This window comes from Elephas maximus, chromosome X (assembly GCF_024166365.1).
Source record: "Elephas maximus indicus isolate mEleMax1 chromosome X, mEleMax1 primary haplotype, whole genome shotgun sequence".
Lineage (NCBI taxonomy): Eukaryota > Metazoa > Chordata > Mammalia > Proboscidea > Elephantidae > Elephas > Elephas maximus.
Window position 1 is genome coordinate 63,872,473 of NC_064846.1, and position 23,831 is coordinate 63,896,303.

The window sequence follows — 23,831 nt, forward strand, 5'->3', positions numbered from 1 at the left end:
TTTTTATTTATGTTGGCTTACTGTGTCCTAGCTTCTTGTTTTGTTGTAATGTGCCCAAATAGGCTGGTCATGTCAGGTAGTTTGATTACTGGCGTCTTTGAAGTTCTCCCATCCTGTCAACAGGTGTTTAGGGCTGTTACTAGGTATGTCAGCCCAAGAGACTGTTTACTTTCCTTGTATGGATTCAGCTCATGTGTCCAGGTAATTGGTCATCAAGTGTGTGGTACAGGCTGTCAGCTACAGTTCTAGATGGGCAGGGGTGATTCGTGTAGGCACAGGTATCTGGCTGCAGTAGGGGGTCATGTGCTGAGCAAGGCAGGGGGCTGATGGCTGCCCCTGAGTATCTGGGAGGAAAGCATGTCCCTGTTCCCTAGAGTGCATAGGTGGGTGGGTTTTGCAGCTGGACTGTGGGCACCCAGTGCTGTTGGCTATAAGGATTGGGTGGTACCACTTAGTTTTGGATCCCTGTCATGGGTGGCTAGGTGGTGTGGGTGGAACCACCAGTCTTCTGGCTCCTGATGTGGGTAGATGAGGACCCTGCTTAATGGGCAGAATGGTATCAAATGTCACAAATCTGCCACTCCCCCTTATAGCTGATATAGTTGAATATAGGCTTCAGGTATACGCCCTGTTGTACTGTGCTAGTGAGGACCTCTGCTGTTGAAATGCCTGTAGGGGTGAAAGGCATTCAAAGTCTGTGGACCCCTTATGCCTGTGCCTAGGCAAAGGAGCTGTGCCTTCCCTGAATTCCTGGCTTAGGGGAGCTGGCAGATTATTTCTCCTGTTTGTAAATTTGTTCCCTCTCCAATGCCTGGAGAATGGCTCAGGATACATGACAGGTACTGCTTCTGGTCCAGGGGTGCTGCAGTCACTGAAGCCAAACCAGGACTGGTGCAGAGCAGGGAGGGGGTAGGTAAATGAGAGAGAAGTTCTTCCCAAAGGGTTTTTTTTTGACTTGTGTGGTAGGTTAGACACTTGTACTTTTGCTGATTGTGTGCTGCATCTCGCTGGTTCTGGAGGGTTGAGCAGATACTCTGCTACTTGTTCTCTCCAGATGTGGAATAAGCATCCTGAATGCCACTGCTTGCCTCACCATGCATGCCAGCAATCCAGCCTGTAGCTTGCCAGTGCCAGCCAGGTCAGGTCAGGCAACTCCTTGCTGCTTCTGAACCATCATGTACCCCTAATATGATGTAATGAGAATGACATTTCACCTCTGTGCTATTTACCCCCCCCAAAAAAATCACTGTCCAACCTTGAGAAAAGCATCAGACAAACACAAATTGAGAGACTTTCCACAAAATACCTGATGAGTACTCCCTAAAACATCAAGGTCATGAAAAACAAGGAAAGTCTGAGAAACTTTCACAGCCAAAGAGAAGGCTAAGGAGACATAATGACTAAATGTAATATAGTATCCTGGATGGTATTCTGGACCAGAAAAAGACAATAGGTAAAAACTAAGAAAATCTGAATGAAGTATGGACTTCTGTTAATGATAATGTATCAATATTGGTTCATTAATTTTAACAAATTTACACATATGTCTTAGGCTGGGTTCTCTAGAGAAGCAAAACCAGTAAAGCATGTAAATACATATATAAATAGACAGATTTATATCAAGGAAATGGCTCACACAGTCTGGAAAATCCCAAGTCCGTGAGTCAGGCTGGAGGCTTCCCCTGACTCAGTTAGCTACAGGGGCTGGTGTACCCAAGATTGGCAGGTCACACAGTAGGGCTCTGGCTGACAGGCTGCAGAGACCAATTAATTCTAAAATAGGCAGGTAAGATGACAGGTAAGCTGCTGGCTCAAGTCCCAAGAACTGGAGGTCAGATGAGTGGGAGCTAGCTGCAGAATCCAGAGTGAGCAAAAGGCCATGAGCCATGTCAGAAAGTCCACCTATATTGGATGCAGGCCACATTCCCAAGGAAACTCCCTTGTAACTGATTAGCTACTCACAGCAAATCCCATTATGGAGGTGATCACATTATATCAGATCTCATCATGGAAGTGATTACATCATTATATAACTGCCAAGCTGTGGCATAACTACCAAACCACTGTGAATCATGGCCCAGCCAAGGTGACACACAACAATCACACCATGCTAATGTAAAAAAAAAAAAAAATGTAAGATGTTAAAAATAGGAAAAACTGGATCTGAGGTATACAGTAATACTCGGCACTATCTTTGCAACTTTTCCATACATCTAAACTTTCCTAAAATTAAAAAAAATTAAAAATATATGAGGTAACTTAGTGAAAAAGCATATAACAAGTATCACACAGAACCAGAAAATAGTTTCAGAGAGAATTATAATAGTATGTACAGAGTAAATACTATTCAGAGTTATTCTTTGTGTATTATGTGTTTTCATGCCAAAAGTAAATCAAGAACACACTATCAAGGTCATGGGCATTACACTATAATTCTAAAATGTGAATGGAGGAAATATGTGATTAACTTGTGAAATAAAGAGACTAATTCAGAATAAGTTATCAGATATTGTAAGAGGATTTTTCACAGCATTTCTATTTTTGTCACTTAGTTACATGAACAATTTTCAGATACAGATTAAACTGGAACTAGCTAGGCATAGGATCCCTGATTATGCAGTGGCTACTAACCAAAAGGTCAGCAGTTTGAATATACCAGCCACTCCTTGGAAATCTTATGGGTTAGCTCTACTCTATCCTATAGGGTTGCTATGAGTCAGAATCAACTTAGATGTTGTGCAGGAATCTCAGTCTGTTGAGCTGCAAATCAGTTGGCATGGGACGATCTTTCATGAGCCATTAGGGCACTTGCCACCAATTGAAAGACTCCCCTAACAGGATAAGCTGAGTTATGGAGATGGGCTAGAAGCACTAGGCTGCCCACCAGCTACAAGAAAACTCTCATGCAATGAAGGCACACTGTAAAAGATCACCCTGTTTCCAAATACCATGACAATCCCTTTCAGAAATTATATCTGACTCTGAGAAACTGAAAGTAACGATCAGCCTTTGGTCTCTTTGTGCACATGTTTGTTCTGTCCACTGGAAAATAAAAATAGGGAATACCAAATCTAAAAATAATTCAAGGCCACCGTCTGGAACTCCTGAGAATTACATGAATAAACATTTCATTTTCTTGATGTGTAAATTTTTGTCTCTGTGGCACGACCTTACTAATGATAGTTTAGAGAATCAGTGACCACTTTGGGGATCTTCTGATATTTCTAAATTGATTTTTCTGTACAGGAAATTAGAAAGTAAAGGCTCCTGGGTTAAACGTCCTCAATGGGATACCTATTTTGATTGGTGTGTAGCAGTCTCCAAAAGACATCAGGATAGCAAAATTGCTTCCCTGCAGTTTCTAAATTAGTTAAACAAAACAAGGAGCTACAATGTCAAAACTCTATTCTTGTTCCTACTGCTTCTCTGCCAGAAGCTGTTTCTCTTTATCCTGTGACAGCACTCTAGGTGAACTTCCTTTCTATCCAACACAAGAGACTGACAAGTCGTTACCTGAAATGCCTTTTAAAAATATAATTTCCAGACACTGAAGACATGCCTGTTATAACCTTTGTCCCTTGGACTCACACAGAACTGTGTAACATTGTAAGAAATTTTCCAAAGGTGTGAGATGATCCCTATAAATTTGCTGAAGAATTTAAGATTTTGATTGAAGCCTACCAACCTGGGATCCTGGACCTATATAAATTAGTTCATATGATAACTGGGCCCAGGGAAGCTCAACTTTGATTAGACCAGGCTGATTGGAAGGATCCCAAGAATACTTTAGCTTTAAACGTAGATGGGAAAGCTGTTGATTTTTTCAAGGACACTCGAGAAATAAGTAAAAGGTTACGTGAGGCTATTGCTAGAGCCTGTCCTCCAGTAAGTGATTGAACAAAAATTCATTCTTACAAACAAAATAAAGATGAAAGTGTATATGATCATCAAGATTACTTAAAAAATTTCTCTGAACATTCAGGTTTAACTTTAGAAGTGCCAAGGACCACAGGAGTCTTTAATGCAGTTTTTATATAGGACTGAGACCTGATATCTCAATTCTCATCAAAAGACACTGATTAGATTTGAAAATGATCCCAATCACAGAATTAACATATCTAGTTTATAAACTTCCTTAAGCTTTTGAAATAGAAGAAGAGAAAAAGACTACTAAATTATTGGTTTTCCAATTGCAATAACTGCAGTCTCCAAAACAAAACAAAAAAGAATATTAAGCCTTTCAGTAGTCCTAATGGCACAAAAACTGGTCTTCAGCATTAATGTAAGAAACCTGGCCGTTGGAAAAATGAATGTTACAAATTAAAGAACAAGGCAATGGCCTCTCAAAAAAACCCATCCAATTTGATATGAAATGATGGGGCTCTGAAGAAAAAGTAGGGACTTGCCCTATGGTTGCACTTAACCTACAAGGAGAAACTTTATGTTAATGGAGATCCTTGCAAATTTATAACTGATACTGGAGTCACTCTATCTGCTATTAACCTCACTTCCTTACAAAAGTTCCTGCCCCAGAGTAAAAAAAGCACTGAAATAGTTGGGGTTGCAGACCAGGAAAAAATATTACATCATTCTCAACCCATTTCTATATCCTGTGTCCCTGTTGAAGATTTACACCCCTTTTTGCTAAGTCTTGATATCCCTGCTAATGTATTAAACTAAGATCTTTTGTCTAATTGGAATTGTCAATTACAATTCACTGAAAAAGGGGAAATAATTTAAACTTTACCTGATACCTCAAAATCTCCCAAACAGGTTTAGATTTAGAATGAATTCAAAAGGGAAGAAAATGTTTGCTGCTTACAAGCACTTTTTTTCACGTAAACATGATTCAACTAAAATTAACCCTCTTGCCCCTGATATTCTTTCACTGGCTCCCCAAAATTTATGGACTACATAGGTCGAGTTTATCCGTGAAACCAATTAAGATTCAAATAGAGACATCTAAACCCCTGCCAAGAACTTCTCAATACCTGCTTAAACATGAAGCAAAGGAAGAATTGGCCCCTATAATTCAGGACTTTCTCAGCAGAGGATTTATTGTCCCTTGTACCAGCCCTTGTAACACCCCTGCCCTTCCTGTAAAAAAAGCAAATAATAGGGGCTGGAGATTTGTTCAGGACTTGCACACTGTAGACCTTATTGTTATTCCTAGGTTTCTGGTGGTCCTGAATCCTCTTTAATGACTTTACAATGTTCCCTCAGTTGCCACTCATTTTACAGTCTTTCAGCATTTTCTTTAGTACACCTGTACACCCTGAAAGCTAATAGCTGTTCACTTTCACTTGGGAAAATCAACAATTTACTTGGACTGTAATGCTTTAAAGATTTACTGAATCTGCTACCTACTTTTCTCAGGTGTTGCATGATGATTCACCATTGCAGTTTCCTAACAAATCTGTATTGTTACAATATGTTGATGATTTATTGGTGTGCACAGCCTTCCAAAAGGCTTGTATTGATGATACCATAACATTATTAAAGCATTTGGTTATTGGTGGACATAAAGTTTCCATAGGAAAGTTAAAATTTTCTGAACCTTTTGCTAAACAGGCCACATAATTTCTGCAGAAAGTATCTGTATTGACTCTAAATGAAAAGAGGCTATTTTTGCTTTTCCTATGCTTAAAACTAAGAAACAGCTACTTTTCCTCTGCTTAAAACTAAGAAACAGCTACAGGAATTATTAGTACTTTGTGGCTATTATAAGACTTAAATTCCCAACTTTTCCTTGTTAGCCCAACTATTACATATGTAAAGGCTTCTGAACTATATTCATTCCAAATTTTATCAGAAGATCAAGAGGCAATAGTAAAATTAAAAGTTGTTTAATAAAGACTCCTGTCTTAGTGTTTCCTAACCACCAGTGACATTTCTCTTTATTTGTACACGTGGTATTTCGAAATGCCTTGGATGTATTAACACAGAAACATGGAGGACAACAGAGACCTGTGGGCTACTATAAGAGGCAGCTGGACCCTGTAGCGAAAGGATACCGTCCTTTCTATGTCTGTAGCTGCTACTACGAAATTGGTAGAAAGAACCACAGATAAAGTGTTAGGAAACTTCTTACATGTTTATGTGCTTTCGTATTGTATCTGATATACTTCCCGCTTTAACGCAACACCTGTCCACCAGACGGCTCACTTCTTATGAAGTTCTCCTGGCTGCATCTAATGTTAGATTACTTTCTGTGGCTTGTTTGAACCTAGCCACACTTCTCCCTGAGACTGATTGTGATGATTACCCTATGCATAACTGCCTAGATAGAACAGCTTTGACCCTTCAGAATGATTTAAAGGAGACCCCTTTAGCTAACCCTGATTTTTTTTGTTTGTGGATGGTTCTTACCTAAAACCAGATCCTGCTGACCCTTGTTACCAGGCTGGATATGCTGTAATCACTTCCACTGAGGTCCTTGAAAGTCAAGTTATCCCTGAAACTACCACTGCCCAATAAGATGAGTTAATTTCCCTAACTAGGGCTTCGCTCACTATGAGTCAGAATCGACTCAATGGCAACAGGTTTTGGTTTTTTTTTAGGGCTTGCCAGTGGGCGTCCAAACAGTCCGTAACTGTTTACACTGATGTAGATGTGTTTTTTTTTTTTTAAAAAACCCTCATGGTGTAGTGGTTAAGTGCTATGGCTGCTAACCAAAGGGTCAGCAGTTCAAATCCACCAGACACTCCTTGGAAACTCTGTGGGGCACTTCTACTCTGTCCTATAGGGTTTCTATCAGTCGGAATCAACTCCACAGTAACGGGTAGATGTATTTTGGACTTGTATATGATTTTGGGATGTTTTGGAAACAGAGAGGATTTTTAACATCTTCTGGGACTACCATAAAAAATGGAACCTTAGTAGCAGACCATTTAGATGCTTTACTACTTCCTCTGAAATTTCTCCAATAAAAATATAAGCCCATAAGCCAAAAGGAGTGCCCCAAACTAAAGAAATCAGGGGAAATACTCTTGCTGATAAAGCAGCCAGACAAGTTGCCTCTAGGATCATTTCTGCTCCTATGAAAACCAAAGATGGAGGTTGTCCTGACTTCTTTATTAATAATTTTAGTCTTCCTGGGTTGACTGAAGAAATTCTTTTAAAATATCAACAATTAGCTCAAACAGAGGAAATTGAAACCTGGTAAAAAGAGGGCTGCCTCCAGGATCCCAGTATTAATCCATGGGTTGGACCAAATAAGAAACTAGTTTTACCTAAATTTTTATGTATTCTTCTGATGCGAGCCCTATACTGCAGATGTCATCTAAGATGAGATAAGAAGATTGAAATTATGAAAAAAAAATTGGTGCAGAAAAAGTTTTGAGGCTACCTTATATGTAACAACTTACTGCTACATTTGCCCTCACTACAACCCTGGAAAATGTTTCAAAGTTCCATCTAGGCAGTGCCCTTTACCTTCTGGGCCCATGCTTGAATGACAACTAGATTTCATTCAACTTTCTCCTTCTAGTGGTTATAAATATGTACTAGTTGTGATTTTCCAGTTTTCAAATTGGTAGAAGCCTTTCCTTGCCAGCATGCTACTATAACCTTTGTGGCAAAGAAACTCCTTGAAAATGTCATCCCCACTTGCAGAACTCCAAAAATCCTTTGTAGCAATAGAGGAACTCATTTTACCAGCCTAGTTATTCAAGAAGTATGTCAAATATTTCCCATATTCCAGAGGTTACACTGCCCTTATCACCCTCAATCCTCTGGTTTGATAGAATTAGTGGAATAATAAAAGCTCAGCTTGCCAAGTTTTGTGAAACTTTAATTTTGCCTTGGACTAAAGTCTTACCCTTAGTTGTTTTAAATTTGAGGTCCACACAGTTTGGGCTCCATAAGCTAACTCCTTATGAAATACTTACTGGAAGGCCAAGGGCTCTTATGTTGCCCACATTGATTCCAATCTAGTTTAAACTGACTGGTTAAAGTATTGTTAATCTTTGACTCAGTATTCAATATGTATATATATATATATATGCATATACATATATATAACCCAGACCTCTTAGCAAATTAAGGAAGGTTTTGAAAGTCAAAAAGTAGATATTGCCTGTGTGCCTAAAATAGACCCAGGTGACTATGTTTATTGGAAAATACCAACTATAAAAGACTCCCTAGAACCCCCCTGGAGAGGACTTTATTTGGTCCTTCTTACTATCCCTTGTGCTGCCAAATTACAGGAGCCAAAACTTGGATTCACTTACAACTGAAGAGAGCAAAGACTCCTTTGTGGATTTTTCAACCTCTGGAGAACTGAAAATCACTTTGAAATGTCCTAGTGGCCAGAAACAGCTGACCACAAAGGTAGAGCGCTAATCCTAAGATCACAGAATAAGACTCCATATACATTATTGACATTTTTGGGCTTTGTTTTATAATCACAGCTATTCTCATGCTATTTTCCTTGCTGCATAAAGTTGGTCTTCTTTCTTGGTAATCTTCTCCTGATGTAGGTGACTGAAATTAATGGAGCATACTTTATTGTTGATACTATTCTTATGCTATTTGCTTATCGTATTATTTTTGGGAAACCCTGGTGGCGTAGTGGTTAAGTGTTACGGCTGCTAACCAGAAGGTCAGCAGTTCGTATCCACCAGGCACTCCTTGGAAACTCTATGGGGCAGTTCTGCTCTGTCCTATAGGGTCCCTATGAGTCAGAATCAACTCAACAGCAACAGGTTTTTTTTTCTTCATTATGAAGCTCTTCTTAAATTTTATCTTTCAATAATTCCCACTGATGCTTGGAAGAAAAAATGCCTTTGTTAAACTAGCTCAATCAGTGGGTAGAACTAGTAATCTAAGAGACTGTTGGATATGTCATCTTTTCTCAAAGTCTATGCATGAAAATTCAGATCCACTAGCATTACCTCTAATTACAGCTTTATCCACAGAATTACTGTTAATTGCAGCACCACTATCAAACAAACCAGGGACCCTGGTGGTGCAGTGGTTAAAAGCTTGGCTGCTAACCAAGAGATCGGCAGTTCAAATCCACCAGCTGCTCCTTGGAGACCCTATGGGGCAGTTCTGCTCTGTCCTATAGGGTCGCTATGAGTCATAAGGACACCATGAGACAGCACATAACAACAACAACATCAAACCGTACATGTCAGTCTATGGCATCCCTCTGGACCAACAGATCAATTTTAAATATCATGCTTTAATCTGATCCTAAAACGGTGTGGCTGGCCCAGATATAAGTTTACACCTACAGACTGTTCTCCTTGTATCCATAGTCCACATTCCCTTTCTGGCACTGAACTACTAAAGCAAGCTGTTCCAATATTTGTAGGATGATTGTAACAATTTCTTAGCAGAAAACTGGCTGGAAGAAGCTAATTAATCCATTCCCTTCCCACACAATCACACTAAACCTGGTGCGAATTGTGCCCCTTGTTGAGCATATATTTTTATGTGGAGGGTCAAACTACCCCACCACAAAAAAAAACTAAATACAAATAATGAATCTTATGCCTAGGCACTGCCTTGCTTAGATAGTTGGATAGTAATGGGTCAGTGTACACTCATTTTGAAAGCACTCATTGGAGGAATAATTTAGAGACACTTGTCAAGCGTGTATGTAACCAAACACAGAAGAGGATGGGAAAATCCTGGAAATCTAGTGACTGACAGACCAGGTGTGGTGTGGGTGTTCCTTCAAGCCTTCTTACCTTGGCGTAGTATCCCTCAACTTGAAAAAATCACTTTGTAATCTATTTGCTACAACGGTTCAAATTACTGATGACATTGCAGAATCTTTAGAATCTCTTGCCAAGGTTGTAGTATTTAGATTAGCTCTTGAATTTTCCTCACTCAGCAGGGAAGAGTATGTGCTGTTGCTACTAACACCTCCTGTTGTACTTGGATAAGTACCAAAGGAGAAGTAGAAGAAGATATCACAAAAGTTCTCCAGAAGGCCACTTGTTGGGAGTGGTGAAGTCAGTTCCAACTCATAATGACCCTATTTACAACAGAACGAAACACTGCCCATTCCTGTGCCGTCATCACAATCGTTGTTATGCTTAAGCCCATTCTTGTAACCACTTTGTCAGTCCATCTCGTTGAGGGTCTTCCTCTTTTTTGCTGACCCGCTACTTTACCAAGCATGATGTCCTTCTTCAGGGACTGATCCCTCCTGCCTAAATGTTTAAAGTATGTGAGACATAGTCTCGTCATCCTTACTTCCAAGGGCCACTCTGGTTGTGCTTCTTCCAAGACAGGTTTGTTAGTTTTTTTGGCAGTCCATGGTATATTCAGTATTCTTCTCCAACACCACAATTCAAAGATGTCAGTTCTTTGGTCTTCCTTATTCATTGTCCAGCTTTCACATGCATATGAGGTGATTGAAAATACCATGGCTTGGGCCTCAAGGTGATATCTTTGCTTTTCAACACTTCAAAGAAGTCTTTTGGAGCAGATTTGCCCGATACAACTCGTCTTTTAGTTTCTCAACTGCTGCTTTCGTTAGTGTTGATTCTGGATCCAAGAAAAATGAAATCCTTAGCAGCCTCAATCTTTTAGGCTTTTATCATGATGTCGCTTATTGGTCCAGTTGTGAGGATTTTTGTTTCCTTTATGTTCAGTTGTAATCCATACTGAAGGCTGTGGTCTTTGATCTTCATCAGTAAATGCTTCAAATCCTCTTCACTTTCAGCAAGCAAGGTTGTGTCATCTGCATAATACAGGTTGTTAATGAGTCTTTGTCCAATCCTGATGCCCCGTTCTTCATATAGTTCAGCTCCTCGAATTATTTGCTTAGCATGCAGATTGAGTAGGTGTGGTGAAAGGATACAACCCTGACGCACACATTTCCTGACTTTAAACCACTCAGTATCCCCTTGTTCTATCTGAACAACTGCTTCTTGATCTATGTACAGATTCCTCATGAGCACAATTAAGTGCTCTGGAATTCCCATTCCTTGTAATGATATGCATCATTTGTTATGATCCGCACAGTTGAATGCCTTTGCGTAGTTAATAAAACACAGGTAAACATCTTTCTAGTATTCTCTGCTTTCAACCAGGATTCATCTGACATCAGCTATGATACCCCTGGTTCCATGTCCTCTTCTGACTACAGCTTGACTTCCTGGCAGTTCCCTTTCGATATACTGCTGCAGCTGCTTTTGAATGATCTTCAACAAAATTTCGCTTGCATGTGATATTAATGATATTTTTTGATAATTTACACATTCAGTTTGATCATCTTTCTTGTGACTAGGCATAAATATGGATCTCTTTAGGGTCGCTATGAGTCGGAATCCACTCGAAGGCACTGGGTTTGGTTTTTGGGTTCTAGTCAGTTGACCAGGTAGCTGTCTTCAAATTTCTTGGCATAGATGAGTGAGAGCTTCCAGGGCTGCATCTGTTTGTTGAAAACATCTCAGTTAGTATTCCGTCAATTCCTGGAGCCTTGATTTTCACCAATGCCTTCAGTGCAGCTTGGACTTCTTCAGTACCATTGGTTCATGATCATATGTTAAGTCCTGAAATGTTTGAATCTCGACCATTTTTTTGGTATAGTGACTCTGTATTCCTTCCATCTTTTTTTGATGCCTTCTGTGTCATTTAATATTTTCCCTATAGAATCCTTCAGTATTGCAACTTGAGGCTTGAATTTTTTCTTCAGTTCTTTCAGCTGGAGAAATGCTGAGCATGTTCTTCCCTTTTGGTTTTCTATCTCCAGGTCTTTGCACATGTCATCATAATACTTTATCTCTTGAGCTGCCTTTGAAATTCTGTTCAGCTCTTTTACTTCATCTTTTTTCTGTTTTGCTTTAGCTACTCATTGTTCAAGAGCAAGTTTCAGAGTCTCTTCTGACATCCATTTAGGTCTTTTCTTTCTTGTCTTTTTAATGACCTCTTGCTTACTTCATGTATGATGTCCTTGATGTCATTCCACAACTCCTCTGGTCTTTGGTCATTAGTGTTCAACATGTCAAATCTATTCTTGAGATGATATATTAATAATCAGAACCTGGATTGTATGAAGTATGAATCTAGGAAAATTGGAAATTGTCAAAAATGAAATGGAACGCATAAACATCAATATCCTAGGCATTAGTGAGCTGAAATGGACTGGTATTGGTCATTTTGAATCAGATAATCATGGTCTACTATGCTGGGAACGACAGCTTGAAGAGGAATGGTGTTACATTCATCCTCAAAAAGATCATTTCAAGATCAATCCTGAAGTACAATGCTGTCAGTGATAGGATAATATCCATATGCCTACAAGGAAGACCAGTTATACAACTGTTATTCAAATTTATGCACTAACCACTAAGGTTAAAGATGAAATTCAAGATTTTTGCCAACTTCTGCAGTCTGAAATTGACCAAACATTCAATCAGGATGCACTGATAATTACTGGTGATTGGAACGCGAAAGTTGGAAGCAAAGAAGATGGATTGGTAGTTGGAAAATATGGCCTTGGTGATAGAAACGAGGCCAGAGATCACATTATTGAATTTTACAAGACCAACGATTTCTTCATTGCGAATTACCTTTTTTCAGCAACATAAACTGAGACTATACATATGGACCTCACCATATGTAATACACAGGAGTCAAATCAACTACATCTGTGCAAAGAGATGATGGAAAAGCTCAAGTAAAAAGCAGGCCAGGGGCTGACTGTGGATCAGACCATCAATTACTCATACACAAGTTCAAGCTGAAACTGAAGAAAATTAGAACCAGTCCATGAAAGCCAAAGTACAACCTCAAGTATTATTTTTAATGGTTAGGTAGTATTCCACTATATGTATGTACCACAATTTGCTTATTTATTCTTCTGTTTGTGGGCATATCAGTTGTTCCCATTTATTTGCTGTTGTGAATAAAGCAGCAGTGAACATAGGTGTGCATATGTCTGCGCATGTAATTTTTTTTTTTAGGTCTCTAGGGTGTATACCTAGGAGTGGGATTGCTGGATCATATTGCTGCTGTTGTTAGGTGTTGTCGAGTTGGTTCTGACTCATAGCACCCCTGTATACAACAATAAGAAACACTACTTTGTCCTGTGCCATCCTCATAATTTTTTCTCTGTTTGAGCCCATTGTTGTAGCCACTGTCATTTCATCTTGTTGAGGATTTTCCTTGTTTTTGCTAACCCTGGACTTTATCAAGCATGATGTCCTTCTCCAGGGATTGATCCCTCCTGATAACATGTCCAAAGTAACTGACACAAAGTGTCACTATCCACACTTCTAAAGAGCATTCTGGATGTACTTCTTCGAAGACAGATTTGTTTGTTTTTCTGTCAGTCCATGTTATATTCAATATTCATAGTCAACACCATGATTCAAAGGTGTCTTCTTCAGTCTTCCTTATTCATTGTCCATCTTTCCATGCATAAAAAAAAATGCATAGATGATTAAAAATATCATGACTTGGTTCAGGCACACCTTAGTCCTCAAAGTGACATCTTTACTTTTTGACACTTTAAAGAGGTCTTTTACAGCAGATTTTCTCCATGCAATACATCATTTGATTTCTTGACTGCTGCTTCCATAGAGGTTGATTATGGATTCAATTAAAATGAAATCCTTGACAACTTCAATGTTTTCTCTGTTTATCATGATGTTGCTTATTGGTCCAGTTGTGAGGATTTGCGTTTTCTTTATGGTGAGATGCTATCCCTACTGAAGGCTTTAGTCTTTGATCTTCATCAAGTGCATCCATTTTGCTTTCATCAAGGAAGTTTGTGCCATCTGCATGTGTAGGTTTTTAATGAGTTTTCCGCCAGTCCTGATGCTACGTTCTTCTTCATATAATCCAGCTTCTCGGATTATTTGCTCATCATATAGATTAAATAGGTATGGTGAACGGATACAACCCTGACACACACCTTTCCTGACTTTAAACTATGCAGTATCCACTTGTTCTGTTCGAACAACTGCCTCTTGGTCTATGTCCAGGTTCCTCATGAGCACAATTAAGCGTTCTGGAATTTCCATTCTTTGCAATGTTATCATAATTTATGATCCACACAGCTGAATGCCTTTGCATAGTCAATAAAACATGAGTAAGCGTCTTTCTGGTATTCTCTGCTTTCAGCCAGGATGCATCTGACATCATCAATAATATCCCTTGTTCCACGTCTTCATCTGAATCCGGCTTGAATTTCTGACAGCTCCCTGTCAAGGTAGTGCTGCAGCCACTTTTGAATGATGTACAGCGAAATTTCACTTGCACGTGATATTAATGATATTTTTTTGATAATTTCCAGATTCAGTTGGATCACCTTTCTTGGGAATAGCCTTAAATAAGAATCTCTTCTAGTTGGGTGGGCAAGTAGCTGTCTTCCAAATTCTTTGGTATAGGCAAGTGAGCACTTCTGGCACAGCATCCATTTGGCGAAAATATCTCAGTTGATATTCCGTCAATTCCTGGAGCCTTGTTTTTTGCTAGTGCCTTCAGTGCAACTTGGACCTCTTCCTTCATTACCATTAATTCCTGATTATATGTTACATCCTGAAATGGATGAACATTGACCATTTCTTTTTGGTACAGTGACTCTGTGTATGCCTTCCATTTTCTTTTGATGCTTCATGTGTCGTTTAATATTTTCCCAATAGAATCCTTAAATATTGCGACTTGAGACACCCACACACTTGTCAGCTTGTTTTATTGTGGTGACTTGTGTGTTACTGTGATGCTGGAAGCTATGCCACTGGTAATCAAATAGCAGCAGGGTCACCCATGGTGGACAGGTTTCAGCTGAGCTTTCAGACTAAAGAAGACTAGGAAGAAGGACCTGGTGACCTACTTCTGAAAGGAATTAGCCAGTGAAAACCTTATGAATAACAGTAAAGCATTGTCTGATATAGTGGCAGAAGATGAGCATCTCATGTTGAAGGCAGTCAAAAGATGACAGTGGAAGTGCTGCCTCTTCAAATAGAGTTGACCTTAATGAGGTCAATGGAGTCAAAATTTTGGGACCTTCATTTATTGATGTGGCATGACTGAAAAGGAGAAGAAATAGCTGCAAACATCCATTAATATTCAGAATGTGGAATGTATGAAGTATGGTCTAGGGAAACTGAAAATCATCAAAAATGAAATGGAATGCATAAGCATCTGTATCCTAGGCATTAGTGAGCTGAGATGGGCTGATATTGGCTATTTTGTATCAGACAATCATATCGTCTACGATGCCAGGAGTGACAATTTGAAGAGGAATGGCATTGCATTCATCGTAAAAAGGACATTTCGAGATCGATCCTGAAGTACAATGCTGTCAGTAATAGGATAATATCCATATGCCTGCAAGGAAAACCAGTTAATATGACTATTATTCAAATTTATGCACCAACCACTAAGACCAAATATGAAGAAATTGAAAATTTTTGCCAACTTTTGCAGTCTGAAATTGATAGAATAAACAATAAGGATCCATTGATAATTACTGGTGATCGGAATGCAAAAGTTGGAAACAAACAAGAAGGATTGGTAGGTGGAAAATATGACCTTGGTGATAGGAACCATGCTAGAGGTCACATGATACAATTTTGCAAGACCAATGACTTCTTTATTGCAAATGCTTTTTCAGCAACATAAATGGCACCTATACACGTGAGCATCACCAGATGGAATACACAGGAATCAAATCAACTACATCTGTGGAAAGAGACAATGGAAAAGCTCAATATTATCTGTCAGAACAAGTCCAGGGGCCAACTTTGGGATATGAATTGCTCATAAGCATGTTCAAGTTGAAGCTGAAGAAAATTAGAACAAGTCCACGAGAACCAAAGTATGACCTTGAGTGTATCTCACCTGAATTAAGAGACCATCTCAAGAATAGATTTGATGTGTTGAACACTAATGACTGAAGACCTGATGGAACGACATCAAGAATACCACACATGAAGAAAACAAGAGGTCATTATAAAGACAGGAAAGAAAGAAAAGACCTAAATGAATGTCAGACGAGACTGAAAATTGCTCTTGAACGTGGAGTAGCTAAAGCAAAAGGAAGAAATGATGAAGTAAAAGAGCTGAACCAAAGATTTAAGAGGGCTGCTGGAGAAGAAAAACTAAAGTATTATCATGAAATGTGCAAAGACCTGGAGTTAGGAAACCAAAAAGGAAGGGAAGAACATATTCCGCATTTCTTAAGCTGAAAGATCTAAAGAAAAAATTCAAGCTTCGAGTTGCAATATTGAGGGACACTTTTGTAATACATTTGTTTCAATTTTCTATCTCTGTTTGTGTTAGTTTACGTAGGTAATGTGTTTCTAGGAATTTGTTCATTTCACGTAGGTTTTCAAATTCGTTGGAGTACAGTTTTTCATAGCAATCAGTAATGACCTTCTTTACCTCTTTTGGAGTGGTTGTAATGTTACCAATTTCAGTTTCTTTTTTTTTTTCCTTTTGTCAATCTAGCCAGTGGTTTGTCTATTTTATTGATCCTTTCAAAGAACCAACTTCTGGTTTTGTTGATTCTTTCAATTGTTTTCCTGTTTTCTATTTCGGTTATTTCTGTCCTGATCTTTATTACAGGTATGCATTGCTTAACATGCACATATTAGTCTGTGAGCTGGAGCACCCAAGTGTCTGAGTGCCAGACTTGTCTTGAGGTCAGAGCTCCACTTCTGCCCGTTTGCTCTGTGTGGCCTGGAAGCCACTTAAGCCTGCAGTGATGGAGACCCAGGCCCAAACTCCCAACCCCAGTCTCCCTCGGCTCCTGTAACTTGGTGGGTCTAATCCCTGAGTTTTGCTCAATGTGTTCCAGTAGGATGCCAGTGGAAAGGTATGCATTCTGGACACCCCAGCTTTGGCTTGGGCACCCTCAGCCTCCTTGGCCCACACCATCCCCTCCCTGGGCAGATGCTCACAGGCAATTTTGCTTTCCCTGCAGTTGGATTAGCAGTGAAGTTGGTGATGGTTGCGTCAGAATTTTGGAGAAAGTGCTGATTGATTATTTTTTACCTATGCTTTCTGTCTTCAAATGTCACATTCTACCAGACACATTTGAAGAGAAAATGCCGGCGAGCAGAGTTTTGCAGCAAAGTCTCGACTCCTACATGGCTCAGGTCCCCCTTACATGTTTCAGTACTGCAATATGCCATAAGAAACAAGTGTTCACTTTTTTGTGCTCTGTTTACAGATTTGGGGCACTGAGTCTTAAATCTTGCCCTACCGTAAATGACAAAAACCACTGGTATGTATGAGACCACCCTGGTCTAGAATGCTTTTTGATTTCTCACTTTTGTCCTGGTTTTGCTTTTGCTTTAAGGTGACACTTTGGCTCCCTGACACTTTAAACATAGTATATATGTTTATATTTATATATATTTTGAAAGTCAAATGGGGATTGTATTTGCATATAAAAATACTCATTTGTCTTCTACAAGAATATTATCCCCAAGTAATTTTTTTATTGTACTTTAGATGAAGGTTTACAGACTGTCTTACCCTTCACCAATGTTATCACTCATCTGTTGTCTATTTAGTGTTTTTTCATCCCCACCTCACTCCTCCCTCGTAACCATCAAAGATTGTTTCTTTTTGTGTTTACCTTTTTATGAGTTTTTACAGTTGTGCTCTTTTTGATTGACTTATTTCATTCAGCATAATGTCTTTCAGATTCATCCATGTTATGAGATGCTTCACAGATTCATCATTGTTCTTTATCATTGTGCAATACTCCATTGTGTGTATGCACCACAGTTAATCCATTCATCTGTTGATGGGCATCTAGATTATTTCCATCTTTTCGCTGTTGTGAACAATGCTGTAATGAACATGGGTGTGCATACGTCTATTCCTGTGACAACTCTTATTTCTCTAAGATTAATTCCTAGGAGTGGGATTGCTAGATCATGTGGTATTTCTGTTTCTAGCTTTCTAAGGAAGTGCCATATCGTTTTCCAAAATGGTTGTATCATTTTCCATTCCCACCAGCAGTGCATAAGAGTTCCGATCTCCTCGCAGACGCTCCAACATTTGTTGCTGTTTTTTTGATTCATGCCAGTAATGCTGGGGTGAGATGGTATCTCATTGTGGTTTTGATTTGCTTTTCTCTAATGGCTAGTGATGGTATTTCCTCGTGTGCCTGTTGGCCCCTCGAATGTCTTCTTTGGTGAAGTGTCTGTTCATTTCCTTTGCCCATTTTTTAATTGGATTAATTGTCTTTTTGTTACAGAAGTGTTGAATTTTCTTGTAGATTTTAGAGACTAGACCTTTGTCTGGTTTGTAGTAGCCAAAAAATTTTTCCCAGTCTGTAGGTTCTCTTTTCACTCTTTTGGTGAGGTCTTTCGGTGAGCATAAGTGTTTACTTTTTAGAAGATCCCAGTTATCTAGCTTATCTTCTGGAGTTTGTGTGTTGTTGGTTGTGGTTTGTATGCTGTTAATGCCATGTGTTAGGACCTCTAGCATTGTCCTAATTTTTCTTCTATGAACTTCATAGTTTTTGACTTTATATTAAAGTCTTTGATCCATTTTCAATTAGTTTTTGTACGTGGTGAGAGGTATGGGTCCTGTTTCATTTTTTTGCAGATGGACACCCAGTTTTGCCAGCACCATTTGTTAAAAAGACTGTCTTTTTCCCATTTGATGGACTTCTGGCCCTTGTCGAAGATCAGGTGACCATAGGTGGATGAATTTACACCTGGGTTTATCAGTTCTGTTCCAATGGTCAATGTATCTGTCGTTGTACCACTACCAGGCTGTTTTGACTACCGTAGCTGTATATAGTAGGTTCTGAGGTCAGGTAGTACGAGTCCTCCTACTTTATTCTTCTTCTTCAATAGTGTTTTACTTATCCGGGGCTTCTTCCCTTTCCATATAAAGTTAATATAAGCTTTTCCATCTCTTTAAAGAGTGTCGTAAGTATTTGGATCAGGATTGCATTGCATATGTAGATTGCTTTGACTAGAATTGACGTTTTCACAATGTTGAGTCTGCGTATCCATGAGCATGGTGTGTTTTTCCATTTATGTAGATCTCTTTTTGTTACTTGCAGTAGTGTTTTGTAGTTTTCTTTGTATAGGTCTTTTACATCCCTGGTTAGATTTATTCCTAAGTATTTTATATTTTTTAGGGGCTATTATAAATGGTGGAAACACTGGTGGCATAGTGGTTAAGAGCTACAGCTGCTAACCAAAAGGTCAGTGGTTCAGATCCAGCAGGCACTCTTTGGAAACCCTACGGGGTGGATCTACTCTGTCCTATAAGGTCCATATGAGTTGGAATCAACACCACAGCAATGGGTTTGGTTTTTTTTTTTATAGATGGTATTGTTTTCCTGATTTCCTTTTCATCATTCTCCTCATTAGTGTATAGGAATTCAACTGATTTTTGTATGTTTATCTTGTATCCTGCTCTTCTGCTGTATCTTTCTATTAGTTCCAGCTGTTTTCTAATGGAGTCTTTTGGGTTTTTTATGTATAGTATCCTATCCACAAATAGGGACAGTTTAACTTTTTCATTACCAATTTGGATGCCCTTTATTTCTTTTTCTTGCCTTATTCTAAGTAGAACTTCCAGCATAGTGTTAAATAGGAGTGGTGATAAAGGGCATCCTTGTTCCTGTTCTCAAGGGGAATGTTTTCAGCCTCTCTCTGTTAAGAATGATGTTGGCCATTGGTTTTGCATAGACGCCCTTTATTACGTTGAGAAATTTCCCTTCTATACCTATTTTATCTACAGATTTTATCAGAAATGGGTTTTGGACTTTGTGGAATGCCTTTTCTGTGTCGAGTGAAATGATCATGTGATTTTTTTCTTATCTTTTAGTAATGTAGTGGATTACCTTGATAGATTTTCTAATGTTGAACCATCATTGCATACCTGGTATGAATCCTACTTGGTCATGGTGTATTAATTTTTTAATAATTTTTATTGTGCTTTAAGTGAAAGTTTACAAATCAAGTCAGTGTCTCACATATAAACTTATATACACCTTACTACATACTCCCACTTACTCTCTCCCTAATGAGTCAGCCTGCTCCCTCCTTCCAGTCTCTCCTTTCGTGACTGTTTTGCCAGTTTCTAATCCCCTCTACCCTCCCATCTCCCCTCAAGACAGGAAATGCCAACATAGTCTCAAGTGTCCACCTGATGCAAGCAGCTCACTCCTCATCAGCATTTCTCTCCAACCCAATATCTAGTCCAATCCATGTCTGAAGAGTTGGCTTCGGGGATGGTTCCTGTCCTGGGCCAACAGAAGGTTTGGGGACCATGATTGCCGGGATTCTAGTGTTAGTCAGACCATTAAGTCTGGTCTTTTTATGAGAATTTGGGGTCTTCCTCCCACTCTTCTCCTACTCCCTCAGGGGTTCTTTGTTGTGTTCCCTGTCAGGGCAGTCATTGGTTGTGGCCAGGCACCATCTAGTTCTTCTGGTCTCAGGGTGATGTAGTTCTAGTTCATGTAGCCATTTCTGTCTCTTGGGCTCATAATTACCTTGTGACCTTGGTGTTCTTCATTCTCATTTGGTCCAGGTGGGTTGAGACCAATTGATGCATCTTAGATGGCCGCTTATTAGCATTTAAGACCCCAGACACCACACTTCAAACTAGGATGCAGAATGTTTTTTAATAGATTTTATTATGCCAGTTGACTTAGATGTCCCCTGAAACCATGGTCCCCAAACCCCCACCCCTGCTACACTGGCCTGTGAAGCATTCAGTTTATTCAGGAAACTTCTTTGCTTTTGGTTTAGTCCAGTTGTGATGACCTCTCCTGTATTGTGTGTCTTTCCCTTCATCTAAAGTAGTTCTTAAAAAAAAAAAAGTAGTTCTTATCTACTATCTAATCAGTAAATAACCCTCTCCCACCTTCCCTCCCTCCCCCCTCTCCTAATCACAAACTGTTCTTCTCAGTTTAAACTGTTTCTCAAGATCTTATAATAGTGGTCTTATACAGTATTTGTCCTTTTGCATCTATGAATCGGAATCGACTCGACGGCACTGGGTTTTTTGTTTTTCTTTTAAAATTTCATTCAGCAAAGTGCCTTCCAGGTTCCTCCATGTTATGAAATGTTTCACAGATTCATCACTGTTCTTTATCGATGCATAGTATTCCATTGTGTGAATATACCATAATTTTTATTTATCCATTCATCCGATGATGGACACCTTAGTTGCTTCCAGCTTTTTGCTATTGTAAACAGTGCTCCAGTAAACATGGGTGTGCATATATCTGTTCATGTAAAGGCTCTTATTTCTGTAGGATATATTCCGAGGAGTGGGATTTTTGGGTCGTATGGTAGCTCTATTTCTAGCTTTTTAAGGAAATGCCAGATCGATTTCCAAAGTTGTATCATTTTACATTCCCACCCGCAGTGTAGAATTGTTCCAATCTCTCCAGAGCCTCTCCAACATTTATTATTTTGTGTTTTTTGGATTAATGCCAGCCTTGTTGGGGTGAGATGGAGTCTCATAGTAGTTTTAATTTGCATTTCTCTAAAGGCTACTGATCGAGAGCATTTCCTCATGTATCTGTTAGCCACCTGAATATCTTCTTTAGTGAAGTGCGTGTTCATATCCTTTGCCCAATTTTTAATTGGTTGTTTGTCTTTTTGTGGTTGAGTTTTAAAAGAATCATACAGATTTTAGAGTTCAGGCACTGGTTGGAGATGTCATAGCTGAAAGTTTTTTCCCAGTGCATAGGTGGTCTTTTTACTCTTCTGGTGAAGTCTTTAGATGAGCATAGGTGTTTGATTTTTAGGAGCTCCCAGTTATCTGATTTCTCTTCGTCATTTTTAGTAATGTTTGTATTCTGTTTATGCCTTGTATTAGGGCTCCTAACGTTGTACCTATTTTTTCTTCCATGACCTTTATTATTTTAATCTTTATATTTAGGTCTTTGATCCATTTGGAGTTAGTTTTTGTGCATGGTGTGAGGTATGGGTCTGTTTCATTTTTTTGCAGATGAATATCCAGTTATGCCAGCACCATCTGTTAAAAAGACTATCTTTTCCCCAATTAACTGACACTGGGCTTTGTCAAATACCAGCTGCTCATATGTGAATGGATTTATATCTGTGTTCTCAATTCTGTTCCATTGGTCCATGTAGCTGTTGTTGTACCAGTACGAGGCTGTTTTGACTACTGTGGCTGTATAATAGGTTCTGAAATCAGGTAGAGTGAGGCCTCCCATTTTGTTCTTCTTTTTCAGTAATGCTTTACTTATCCGGGGCTTCTTTCCCTTCCATATGAAGTTGGTGATTTGTTTCTCCATCACGTTAAAAAATGTCATTGGAATTTGGATCGGAAGTGCGTTGTATGTATAGATGGCTTTTGGCAGAATAGACATTTTTTTAAATTAACTTTTATTGAGCTTCAAGTGAACGTTTACAAATCAAGTCAGACTGTCACATGTAAGTTTAAATACATCTTATTCCGTACTCTCACTTGCTCTCCCCCTAATGAGTCAGCCCTTCCAGTCTCTCCTTTCGTGACAATTTTGCCAGCTTCCAACTCTCTCTATCCTCCCATCCCCCCTCCAGACAGGAGATGCCAACACAGTCTCAAGTGTCCACCTGATCTAATTAGCTCACTCTTCATCAGCATCTCTCTCCTACCCACTGTCCAGTCCCTTTCATGTCTGATGAGTTGTCTTTGGGGATGGTTCCCGTCCTGTGCCAACAGAAGGTTTGGGGACCATGACTGCCGGGATTCCTCTAGTCTCAGTCAGACCGTTAAGTATAGTCTTTTTATGAGAGTTTGGGGTCTGCATTCCACTGATCTCCTGTTCCCTCAGGGGTTCTCTGTTGTGCTCCTTGTCAGGGCAGTCATCAGTTGTGGCCGGGCACCAACTAGTTCTTCTGGTCTCAGGATGATGTAGGTCTCTGGTTCATGTGGCCCTTTCTGTGTCTTGGGCTCTTAGTTGTGGTGTGACCTTGGTGTTCTTCATTCTCCTTTGCTCCAGGTGGGTTGAGACCAATTGATGCATCTTAGATGGCCGCTTGTTAGCATTTAAGACCCCAGACGCCACATTTCAAAGTGGGATGCAGAATGTTTTCATAATAGAATTATTTTGCCAATTGACTTAGAAGTCCCCTTAAACCATGGTCCCCAAACCCCCGCCCTTGCTCCACTGACCTTTGAAGCGTTCATTTTATCCCGGAAATTTCTTTGCTTTTGGTCCAGTCCAATTGAGCTGACCTTCCATGTATTGAGTGTTGTCCTTCCCTTCACCTAAAGCAGTTCTTATCTACTAATTAATCAGTAAAAAACCCTTTCCCTGCCTCCCTCCCTCCCTCCCCCCCTCGTAACCACAAAAGTATGTGTTCTTCTCAGTTTGTACTATTTCTCAAGATCTTATAATAGTGGTCTTGTACAATATTTGTCCTTTTGCCTGTGACTGATTTCGCTCAGCATAATGCCTTCCAGGTTCCTCTATGTTATGAAATGTTTCACAGATTCGTCACTGTTCTTTATCGATGCGTAGAAAAATATGGAACGCTTCACGAATTTGCGTGTCATCCTTGCGCAGGGGCCATGCTAATCTTCTTTGTATCGTTCCAATTTTAGTATATGTGCTGCCGAAGTGAGCACAGAATAGATATTTTTACTATGTCTTCCTATCCATGAGCAAGGTATATTTTTCCACTTATTTAGGTCCCTTTTAGTTTCTTGCAGTAGTACTTTGTAGTTTTCTTTGTGTAGGTCTTTTACATCTTCGGTAAGATTTATTCCTAAGTATTTTATCTTCTTGGGGGCTACTGTGAATGGTATTGATTTGGTGATTTCCTCTTCAGTGTTCTTTTTGTTGGTGTAGAGGAATTCAACTGATTTTTGTATGTTTATCTTGTCACCTGAAACTCTGTTGAACTCTTCTATTAGTTTCA

At 39.3% G+C, this 23,831-nt stretch overlaps 1 non-coding gene across 1 annotated transcript; it reads right to left on the reverse strand.

The window, feature by feature from the left end:
* Positions 1-23,431: 23,431 nt before the first annotated feature.
* Positions 23,432-23,538, reverse strand: LOC126069784 (U6 spliceosomal RNA). The gene has a single exon (XR_007516054.1). It is a non-coding gene; the product is annotated as a U6 spliceosomal RNA (small nuclear RNA).
* Positions 23,539-23,831: the final 293 nt, after the last annotated feature.